This window comes from Passer domesticus, chromosome 1 (assembly GCF_036417665.1).
Source record: "Passer domesticus isolate bPasDom1 chromosome 1, bPasDom1.hap1, whole genome shotgun sequence".
NCBI lineage: Eukaryota > Metazoa > Chordata > Aves > Passeriformes > Passeridae > Passer > Passer domesticus.
In genome coordinates, this window is record NC_087474.1 from 38,466,223 (window position 1) to 38,478,944 (window position 12,722).

Consider the following 12,722-nt stretch of genomic DNA (forward strand, 5'->3'; position numbering starts at 1 on the left):
AGTTGATATAATTCACACTACAAACCTGTCACGTACAAATCAGTGAAGGTGGAGCTATCTTCCTGGGAGACAGCATTGAGATCAACCTGTGTCAGGGGTTCCCCTGAGCTTTCTGACTGATCTTTAGACCTAATTTACAATATAATTATGATCACGTTTGTTTCTTTAGTGTGGTGTATTTATTGCTATAATAACATTATTGAGTACATGTTTCCCACCAAATCACATATACCCGACAAGGAGAAGAGGGAATGAGTCAGGAGTTTGGGTTTAAAAATATTCTGGCAGTTTTCTAAAGTTACATGAATATTGCTTTTCATAGAGGAAGCTGAAAAATATTTGAGGTATTTGGGTTCGGCATGCTGGCCTCAAATTTTAGTTACTCAGAATGTTTTATTTGCAGAAAAACAGTGGGGAAGAAAGAATTCTCCTCAAACAGGTGCCAATTGACAGGATATATGTCAATCTGTATGTGCACTATCATGTTTTCCTCTTAAAAAAGAAAACAGTTTCCATGTACTGTAGAGAACAGTTTAGTATGTCAAAATATGTGCAGTTTAGTATGGAAAATTATGTGCTGCAATCTGGAAGGTAAAATCTGTGAAACTGTCAGGGTAGCTCATTAAACCAGCTGCAAGGACTTTGAGATCACAGTTGCCTTTCTCAAGCACTGTTAAGGTCACAGAACGACTTACGTGACTTTACCATGAGATCAGCACAGAGCAGAGCAGCAGGATGGCACTAACTCCAAGCCTGGCAGTGGGAAGATCTGGGTGGCACATCCTGGGTAACACATCCAGACAAAAATTCCCATTTGGCAAACCGTGTAAAGAAGCTCATGAGCACATCACCTGTCAAACAAGGATCAACCAAAGTTACGGAACAGATGGCACCTGTGACCACCACCAGCTACTGGAGCCCCCTCAGAATATGTGTCTATGGATACCTGGAACTTGGACTGTAAATTAAACCACCACAGCAGGAACTTCAGATAAGATAAAGGTGGTGCTATTGTCTGGGTGTTATCTCAGACCCAGTGCGAGTTTAACAAAGCTGGGAGAGAAGAATGTATTGCTGATAATGGCAGAATGTATGGGCCACAAGAAAATCCAATTCAGCAAATGTGCTGAAATCAGCTCAGACCAAGCAAAAGGTAGTTCTGGAAGGGGGGGATTGCAACAACCAACTCACAGACCATCAACCCAAGAAAATCACTGACTCAGAAGAAAAAGACAGCATGGGACTAATTAGCATTAGAGGCAAGGGAATCATTTAACCAACAGCATAACAGAACTGTGTAGCCAATAAGAATTAATTCCTTTGTTTGCTAGAACGTTTAAATAATGAAAAGTTTTGAATAGCCTCAGGACACGCCCCACTACGAAACCCAGGGTGAAGAAGGACCAACAGGATGCTGCTGAATCCATGGGTAGTGACTATCTTCTGCTTGATCATGCTCTCTCTCTCTCTTCTCCACCCCCGACCCTCTCTTTTCTATTTCTTTCTATCTCTCCACCTAACATTCATTACTAAATGAATCCATACCTTTGACTTTGGTATATGCACCTTAATTTGGACAGAGGCATCTCTCAGCGACTGGATTGTGACACCAGCTCACCATGGCCACAGCCTTCCTGACTTCTGTAATATTCTTCTGGTACAACACGCATTGCACACTGCCTTTGAGGGTTCCATGTGAATGATGCTCCAGTAGTGCATCCCCATGCTACACCATTTTTGAGAGATTCCAGTCATAGCCTTGTGGAAGTTGGTACCACTGAAAACAGCACAATTAATTGTAGGCAGGTGAGCACTGATGTGAGATCTTTTATTCCCCTTCTCTTTCCCATTTGAAAGCACATCAATGTAATGCATCATGGATAAGATGCTCATTTTCAAGACATCACTAGAGAGACATTTCAGGGGATAAACAGAGAAATAATTTTTCAGGGGAAAAATGCAGGAGCAAATAAAAACTGTTAAAGGATGAAAAATGCCAACTATTTCCCCAGTAAAGTCAGTTATACTGCAAACCATGTGGGTACATTTGAAATAGAAAAATAAAACACTTGTGAGGCTGTCATAAATGGTTTTTTCTATAAGACTTCACCCATAAAGTAATTATTTTAGATCTGAAAAATAGTGATTTCTTTTCCCCTTGAAATTTATATTGGGAATGAGAGTGAAATTTATTTTTACCCTCCAACTGAAATTTAAATATATTAACTGAAGATTCAAGAAAAGTCAAATACTTCATCCAGCATGAAATAAGCTCCAAACAACCTTTTGTCTCTGAATTTTTTTTAGATCTGTAGTAATAAATCGTATGGCTTCAGTCTTTTAAATCTATTGACTCCAGATGAAGAAGAGAAGTCCTTCTACCAGTTTCAAAATTATGGACTGTTTGTATGGACTCAAGAGGACTTGCAGGCCTCTTCAACCTTTTGAATCCCAAAGTGAAGGAGAACTTGAGATGCAGGATTATGAATGTTCTCATATCTAAAATTATTCCAATTACTTAAAATATTTTTAGAATTTTGGAAAAAAAATAATTTAATTATATGGGCTATTTCTAGAGAAAATTCTATAATTTATTTCAAAAATGGTGTCTGAGGTTAGTATTTCAAAAGAAGGTGGCAAATGTTTCAAAGGAAGAATATATAAAATTCTTATAAAAGAGTTAATATAAATAAGAAGTCTAAATCAATGTTTAGAAAGCTGCATTTTTTTTTCTCTGCCTACCTACAAATTAGAGCTCAATTCCACTGAAGCACTAGCTGTGCCTTTTAAAGGAGTCAGATTGGAGCCAAAGACAATAATGAGGAAAGAACTGTAATATCAGGCTTAAAAAACCAGTAACTGCCTAGAAGTCTTTTCAGACATGCAAAGCAGTGCATATGTGTTCTGATGTATTTGCAATGCATTTAATTTAAACGTAGTATGATTCAGTTAAATAAAATACAGTTTAGTCAAGTAAATGCTACTAGTTACCTCCTGAGGGAAGAATTTTTGACATGATATGATCACTAAACGACACTGGAAACAGAGAGCTGAAAATGCAGTAAATAAATTACTAAAAATTGTCAAAAACTCCAGATTTCAAATGTAAATATTCTTCCTCCAGCAACTGTAGCTAGAAGCCATGAAATAAAAGTGTTCAAATCTTAAATCGTCTCCTGATACTTAGAACTGATCCTGTCACATCAGTCTGGATGACTCTAAGATGTGAAACTTGTTCTGTGGTTGCCTGTACTGTAAAATCATCTGTGAAAAAATTTGGACATTTCAGTCTGAACCCTTAATGAACTTCCTCAATTTAAATCTATAAAAGGGCTTAATACTATAAGTCAGAAATTTATTTGCCATAGGAAATATATTTATACTATATCCTGGAGGAAAATTATGTTACTGAAAAATTATGTTACTGACACACTGTGGATGGTACAAACAATTCTCCTTTTAGTTTTCCAAAGTGTTTTAGAGTGGAGTGTTTTAGAGTGGAGTGTTTGAAGTGGAGTTTTACTCACTATGAACATCTTTGAGTTGCACATCTATTGTCTAAAACTTAGATCTAGTTCTACTATAAAAATTTTGTTGGTTTGTGTCACTCGTGATTTGTTTTTGGCAATAAGAAAAAATTGTTTGGTTTTTCCCAGGAAAGTGTTTTGTTTCTTAGCTTGGTTCTCTGTGGAGTCCCAACCTCATATCTGCCACATATATACTCCTTCTATTCTGCTGCTCTTGACAACTTTTATATCAGCTACTGAACAGTTAATACATTTAATATTATCTTCCTTCAAATTATAGTAATTTTTACTAAGAATCATTTATTCAATTCTATTTGTGCCTGGTTGATTTTAACACATCATTTCTGAAACACCAGGAAAATGATAACTGAAAAGATCAAATGACATTGCTTCAGAGCTCCCTCCTTGTTAGATTGTTTAACAATATTCCAAATGTATATTTTGCAGTGTCTCCTTGTGAAAGCAGCAGCACCTTGGCTTGTGCACTAATGGCACAGTGATTCCTGGCTTATTTCACTGATCCTCTATAGAAGTATTTACATTGTGCTGTGATTTGATGTGGTCTTCCAATGCATAACTATGAGGCAGAGAATTCTAACTCAGCCATTAAATGTTCCTAAAACCTCCTTTAAGTATTGGAATGTCTTAGCCTAATTCTTCTACGGAAGGACAGACAAGGGCAATGCACCTGCGGGCTTGCCAATTTCCCTTTATATTTGCACTCCCTTGTCCCAAGGATATAGACAGCTGTAAATCTAATTTTTAACAATTGAGTATGTCATTTGGAGATATCCCCTTAAAAAGGTCCACTCATGAATTTTGCAACAGCAAATTAAAATTTGCATTTTTATAGTTCTTTTATCCTAGGATATTTTGCTAAACCTGGTCAAAACTTTATGTAGAAACAATTTCACACACTGGCTGTGTAATAACTTTACAAACAGAATCACACCTTTTCTATCCCAGATAGCCAATCAGTATGTGCTTATTCATTTACAAATATACAGGTTCTAATGAAAATAAATATGTGATGTTTCAACCATGGTGGCATTGGGCATTGTGGAGATATGTGGCAGATAGTTCCAGAGAGCCCTTCCTACTTTTTAATTTTACTGAAGGCGTCTGTGTTTCTGAATGTGCTAAGAGGAAATTATGGTCTTACTGATGTTGGTGAGAGATTATCCAATAATGTCAGTGGGTCAGGATTCTCAAGTTGTATGAAAGATATTAATTGCATTCTTTGCAGCACTGCATTAATGATCAGTGTATAACCAATTGGTAGCCAGCTGGCATCATCAGAGAAATTGAGCACAATGCTCCATGTACAGCATGGCAGCAGCAGAGTGAGAAGTTTAGAAATTGTGGTATACAAGGAAAATGTGGCAGGCTGGCTGCTGGGGGTTCCAGAGGACAGGTGCTTGGCTTGTCAAGGATTTGTTTTCAGTTTCCTTATAGATCGCATTGTTGCCTTTTCAATATTCCTTGGCCCAAAACAATTGACTGCCTTCTTTTCACTTGTGTAGCAGTTTAAAAAACCCTATAATCTCTTGCTTGAATCTGGAGGTAAGAGGAAATATTTGTGATAATTTCTATCATATTAAGAAGAATTATTTGTGATAGTTTTTGGCCTCTTTTATAACTCAGGCATCTTTGTCTTGAGCTGTTTTGAGTGCAATGCCATGCCTTGCAGGACATACATCTAGACTAAGAAATTTATTGTTAAGGAGAAGTCAACACAATCCTTGCTAATGACCCACAGTACCTATAAATGATGACTTATTACTAGTGTGACCTCGCACGCTTCTATCCATTCAATCACTGTGTAATTTTCTTGGCTAACCTTGAGTACCTTGTGTTCATCTGGCCCACACACTGGTGTGAGAACAACTTCCACTTATCTGAAAGTTTTGAAATTACTGCATTTTTTCAGGCAAAGTGGACACTGGACGAAGGTTGGGTTTATTTGTGTAAGACCACAAGCTGGGGTAAGATACCTGAGTCTCTGCACATAGAATGGCTTCTGATGTAGTGGAACTATAATTTAATTTTCAAGTGCATAATTATGATAAAAATTAACATGCCAAAAAGGTGCTGAAATATTTCAATATATTCTCACAAGGCTGAGCTTCTTAAATAAGTAATTAAAGGGTGTTGCAGTTTAACCCCATCTGGTAACTAAGTACAATGCCATTTCTTATTCAATTCCCCACCCCCTTGGTGGGATGTGGAGAAAAATTGAGGAAAAAAAAAGTAAAAACCCTTGGGTTGATATAAGAAGAGTTTAATGACTGAAAGAAAATAAAATACACTACTAATGCTAATAATAGTATTACTGTTTTTAATGTAAAAGAGAGAGAGCAGGGAATAAAATCTAATATAGTTAAGGCTTTATTGTACACAGCTTTCATTCTGGTTGTTGAACCAGATGGGCGTATATGCATGTGTGGCCTTGTATCTGTAGTGATATAAAATCACTATCTATGGAGAGAGGGAAGAGCATAAGAGCTATTAAGGCAAGACAGGCAGGACTGATGTCTGGGAGCAAGGCAGACATCTGCTGTCCTCACAGGTCACATGTTACAGTTCTTTTGTGCATGTATTACAGGGCACAGGCAGCAGCAAGGGGGAAACTGATCATCTGATCCCAGAGCAGTGCTGAATTTTCCTCTGAAAACATTGTCCATCTTTGTAAAGAAGCATAGGAAGATAATGTAAAAAGAAGTATTCCTGTTTCACCTGTGAAATGAGTCATCAGAGAACGAAAATATAAATTGTAAATTCTTGTAAATTCTTCATAATTTGGTGAGATGTAAGGTAGGATCTGTGCCCCACTTTCACTAGTTTTTTTTAATGCTTATATGTCAAGACAAGCTGTAAATGAACAACAAAAGAGACTAAAAGTGATCACTCCAGACACTCCACTCTGACTTCCCAAGAGATGCAATTCGTGCAGCCTCAATGCTGTATCACTGAGTGGCCAGAAGCCAGGGAAGGCAGCTTTAATTCTACATGAAAAAAAGGCATGTAAAATAAAAACAACATGGGATAGGGAGTAAGAAACCTTCTGCAAAACCTCTGTTTCTTAAGTGCCAAATGGCAGGGAAGGACAGGAAGATAAACTGAAAAGGAAAATAAAGAAGGAGAAGTTGAAGTTAAAAGGAGGAGCTGTCCAGCCCACTTGCTTCAGGGACTATTGAACTGAGCTCAGAAGACAGCTGAGGTGCTGGAGCACACAGGGAAATTCCACTCTCTCAAAAAAACTTTGAAGCATATTTGTTATTCTCTCTTTTGAGTGTGTATTTCATCATATCAAATCTAGATATTAATTTATTCTCAAATGTATTTTTCTTAGTTGTGAAGTTCAGTCTCAAAAACCTGATGCAAAAGAACCTCCCCCCTCTATGGGAGCAGTGATTGTAACAAGTTAAAATACATTGGCAGTGATTGGTACTATAATCCATTTTGTCTGAAGAATGAGCAGAGGGTTTTCTTCTTAACTCTGCAAGCTGGCCTGAGAGCTGCTCATACAAATATTGGGGAGGGAAATTTACCCACTGGAAGCCAAAGTTAATAGGCATGCTGGTGGTATTAGGAAGTTGTAAGAGCATTGCCAGGAATAGCTGATGTTTCCAAAAGCTGGTACAGCCATAACAATTTACTTTTGAGGCACTCTGCCCAAAAATTCTTTTGATCTTTTAACAAGTCTATCAGCCTCACTTAGTTTTCCTATAAACACATTGTTCTATTGCCAGGTTACAAAGGGGATTTTCTACCCTCAGCCCCTGTAGTACAATATGGTTATTAACCTGAAAATGAGCTGAGCCTTTGGGAAGGCAATCAGAAGGATTGAAATCAGTCAACATGCACAAATGAATTACTTTTTTATGAAATTATGTCTAAATTTAGAGTAGTCTCAGATATTTTTCCAAAGCTGTGGTTCACTGTGAGCCTCTTACAGGCTGTGGTTAGACAGAGACCCCTGTTAGCATCCCAAAAGGGCTGTTTATTGGAACACTCATTTAGGAAAGAATCCATGCCTTCTTTGTGGTGTGTGTGTCTCTGTGCATGGACAGGAAAATGTTGCTTACACATTGCTCTTGTTGGCAGGATTTAAGTGATATTAATATTTCAGCTCAGGGTTTTTTCTTTTCCATAAAATAACTAGGGAAATGAACAAGTAGAATATCAGAGCTTTTATGTAGGGATAAATATTTGCCAATACTGCTAAGTAAATTTCAAAATAGCAAAATATATGTGAGTCCCCTCCCTTTCCCCCATTTCTCCCCCCCTCAAAATGACTTCATAATGGTCTATTCAATATACTTCTGTTATGGAACACATTTTTCTCAGAAAGTACTCTGTCTTTTTCTTACCTACAAAAATGAGTAACCCTCTATTGCTGCCAAACTGCAGCAATTTTTTCTCCATCTGATCTTTTTTTTGATTAACCTTAGTGAAATGAAAAGTTAACAAAACAACACCAATAAAAATGTTTGTCAAAGTACTTCTGGCTCCAGTGAGTTTCCTTTAAGCAGTAAAAAGGCTTTGAGTTTCACACCTGAAAGGGAAGGCTTGGGTTGTGACCACAGCAAGTGACCTCTTAAAATCTATAATTTCTGTGGTGAAATACAGATTAGTGTTAAAAGAGCTAAACAAAAGTTGGCTTCTTGAAATCACGAGATTTCAGAGCAGCCATTAAGGAAGGATTCTTGTCTGCAACTGCTCCCTGCACAAATCTGATGAGACAAAGGCTAAATTAAGCACAGGGTGTTGAACTTTGGAGCAGGAGAACCACCTGGCAGGGATAGCCCAGCTCTGTAGCTGAGAGCAGCCTTCAGAGAGTTGTAGCTCAGCTTCTGAGCAAGCAGGCCAGTAATTAAGCTTCAGGTCTCTGATTGTTATGTTCACATAACAATCACAAATCACAAATTAAAGGCAGACTAATTCTTTTGAACTTTGTTTTGAACTTTGTTAAAATAGTCTTAACCTTTCAAGTCACAATGGGAGCAGTGATGCCTGCTCCTGTCAGTAGGAAAATGCATTTTGATTATTTGGCAGAACTAGATCTTGTTAATTAACTTTTGAGTGATGAAATAATTATTTGTCTGATTCTGAACCAGTCTAATTTCCAAAATCAGAGACAGACTTACTCTGTGATTATATGGAAAATCATACATTACAAGCTGCAATACAGATGGTTTTCCTCTTTGATTTTTATGCAATTCAGAAAGTGATTTTTCATCATTTTGAGAGCTGTGAGTTGTGAGTATAGATGTCATCAGATATGATGTATGACACTAGGTAACAGTTTTACACAATTTACATGTGTTGCCTCTGCAAGATGTTGGCATTCCTTGTTAAATGCAGCTCATGGATGCATTCCAGTTTCTGAAATTCTGGTTACATTTTAAAAATGGATTTTTTTTTTTACATTTGTTTGCATTCCTTTTTTTTTTTTCCTGTTCATGAATATTCAAAGTAATGAGTCTGCTGTCAGAAATACTGGTAAAATAGCAAATTTTAAACTAGCAGTAGAGTTTGCAATGCTCCAAGAATGTGACCATGGGAGTCACCTGGGCATGGAGGAAGAATTATTTCTTGCAAGAGAACTGAAAACCAGTCAAAATTTCTGGTGTGAATTTTTCCCCAAATCTTTAGGAAGAAAACCCCCACTGAATTATAGAAAACCCCCAAACCCCACATGTCTGTCCTTCAGAAAATCCTTATTTTCAACAAATTCCTGCTCCTACATATCTGACAATATCTCTGACTTACCAGTGTGACAAATTTTACAGTTACAAAAATAATGTGAAAGCAAATGCAAGGCAGTAACAGTAGCACATCTCCAGGGTTGGTTTCCAAGGCTGCTCCTTTGGTGTGTGGTTGTAATAAAAGTTTCAGTGTTCTTTAGGTAGGGAACATGAGAAGCAATTCCTTTGTTTTGCCATGATCTGGCTGCACATTCAGAACCAGTTTTGCTCCCACTGGGTTGTTCTCTGCACTCTCCTGATGATGTATGATTCAAATGCTGAGGGTTTTGGGTTAAGATCTTTTTTCTCCATCCTGTCTTTTCCTCTACAGAACCCATTTCCATCAGGTGTTTATACCAGACAGGATTAGTTTTGCTTGATTCTTTGACTCTTTTGTCCCTTTTCACTTTCCATTTTTCATGAAGCTGAATGCTATTGCTTAGCATCTCATTCTATTTATCATCCTCATTTCATATCTGTCCATCAGCATTAAGTAGTCAGGTTTAAGCCTTTGAATGATCAAAGCCTTTCAACATCTCTCTCTTGCATCTGGTTTTCTTTGTTAACCAGTCTTTCAGTGTTTCTATCATCCATGCAAGACACAGCTGCTTTTTCCAGTCCTTTCCCAGTGTTTTATGTAACCCTTCTGAATTTTCTAGGCCATTTTTCCCCTTTGTTTCATGATTTCCACACCTCAGATTTTGGTATTAACCTTGAGTATGTGATATTGTGAAAACTGTTTTCTGAAATGAAAGCCCCTGCATTACATCAAAAGGATGTCTTCTGATACCTGTCAAAGCACGTCATCTATTTAATCCTGGGAGTGATTGTGTCCACCACCTGTAACTATTGACTTTCCGGAGACAACCACAGCAATCACAGCAATGGATGCTTGAAACTACAAATCTCAAAACTGTGAGTGTCAAATCCCTCTCCCATTCCAAGGAATGGGAAATGCTTCTTGCCATTCTGGAAGTGAAAGCCATTTGTTTTCTTGGTCTCACTTCTTAAAGCTCTCTTTTCCCATCAGGTGCTAGCCCACCTTTCTGTATTTGTAGGAATCTGGAGAAGGGTTTGCCAGGGGCTGTACGTCCTCAGTCGTGGAGGGAAACAGTCGTTCTGATCCATAGGATATTTTAAGTGGGGCCCCAAAACAGTGCTTGGGGCCAGGTATATCAGGGTGCAAACTAGTTGTTGCCATGGTCTTCAGGGAACCTCTAGGGCAATTCTGAGAAGAAACTTGGGAAACCCATAATACAGCCTCATGCTTTGCAGCGTTACAATCCCCTTGCTAATCCTACAGAGCAGGCTGAAGAGAGATGGGACTTTTTGTTTTGCCTTTGAATACCTACTTCAGAGGTTGGATAATTTACATGATTTAGCCTCTAAAGGTGCAAGATGTGATTTAGTTTTGTTATTTGCTTTTAATGCATAAATGTCCCTGCTATGCTTTGTTTCATGGTGCTGCCTACCTGTGTATGTATGAACAGGATTTAATTTCCAAACAGTCCTGCTCCAAGCCTCAATATGTCTCTTGGCTGAAAGTGGTGCAGTAAAATCCAGCGTTCATAGTAACCTTTCGATGTTGAAACATTAAAGTTTTACATTTGTCTAATATATTTTCACTTGGACCTTAGAACTCTCATAAAGTCTTTGCTCATGTTGCCAATTTTACCTGTTCTCCTAATACAAAGAATCCCACTTATTACTTTGTCTGACACTTTGGGCAAGAAATTTCATGGTAATTATTGTTCTTACCTTTTGCTTTCTTCCCTCATATAACATTGCCTGACACTTTCTATAATAAACCAGAAAAGCTTAAGTATTATCCATGATTCACTGCTTTCTGCCAGAGCTAGACCCTCCTCTTTTTCCTGTGTCTGACTGGTTAAGATGCTCAGTACCCTCCATGCCAGCATGGCTAGCATGAGCTGAAAGGGACCTACCTGCCTCTCAGCTTGTCACTTATTTTTGTCACTCAGCACTAAAGGCACTATCTTGGACTTATGTGACTGTTTTGAACCACACTCTTATTCTTCAGATTAATTCATACAAACAGATGCATTCTTAATGGAAGAGGGAGAAAACAAGAACCACTGCTAGATTATGTGTTTATGTAGCACTACAAAATCCTCTTTGAAAATTAATCCTTGGACCACCAGTTGACGAAATTAAACCAAACCACTGCAGGTTGTCTTAACAGGACTGCATAATACTGAGGCTTTGCCATCTTTAATAAGGTTTATGGAGAAGGGCAAGATTACTGCTTTGCCTTGAAGAAATTTGTGTTGTTTCAGTCTAGGCATTATCTATCATTCCACACAGAAAAGGCAAAATTTGTGTGGTCTTAGAAGAGAGCAACAGGAGGTCACAGAAAATCAATTTTAAAGGGTTGCTGCCGTGGACAGCAGCTTGCATGAGAAATGTGCTCCACTTTGTGGGGCTGAGTGTTTTGTGGATGATTTTGTTTGCATACATATGGAGAAAGAGACTTGCTGAAGAGTTGGAAAATGTGTAAATTAAGGTATTATGAATATTTTATACAGCAAAAATGAGTTAAATTTGGGAAGTGATTCCTGTGGCTGTTGTTTGCCTGTTAAATAAGAGTCAGTTGTTGGAGTGCCAGAGCACTCCAAAACCCTTGATGGAAAATTCCATAATTGCATTAATAGAGATAAGAAATGCTTCTTCTTACTTCCCCTCTCCAAACCTATGTACTCCAGAAATTACACTGTTCAGAAATATAGGATGAATTATATTTTATGTTTGATTTATGGCAAGTTTAAGATGTAGTGTCTTCTGCAAGCTAGAAATATGACCTTTGTTCATGTGGAAAATAATTGTCATCTGTTTGAGGTACACACTTTAGGAAGGATAATGGGAAAATCCATAGTGATCACTAAACAAACTATAAACCCTCACAGAAAGACCCTGGTGCAACACTGAGTGGTTATCAGAAAAAGCATCCCAGCTCAATATTTTTCAGCGGCAGTATAAGCAAGAAAATGAATAAATAGGAAGCTAAAATAGTTGGATGATAAAGAAGAATAAGATGAGAAACAATACTGAAAATATGAGAAAGCCATAATATAAATCGAACATGTCACTGACAGCATCACCTCAAACAGCAGATACAGTTCTACTGCTGTGTCTCAGGAAGGATTTCTCTAAAATAAAAGACATTCAGAAAAGCAAACCACCTTAGCTGTGTGGGAAATATTCATAGACTAAGAGAAAGAAAAGAGGAAAAGATTAAAAGCAAGAAAAAACAATAGCCCTAGGACACAATCAATAAAAAATAAAGGACACATTTCTATTTCTGCTGGAGGAAATGTAACTGTTATATTGTGGAGGAACAAGCAATTGTTATGCAATGAAATTAAAAAGCGGCAAATCCAAAAAGAATCCGAAAAGGTCTTACATTTTGCCCAATAATTTGGAGACC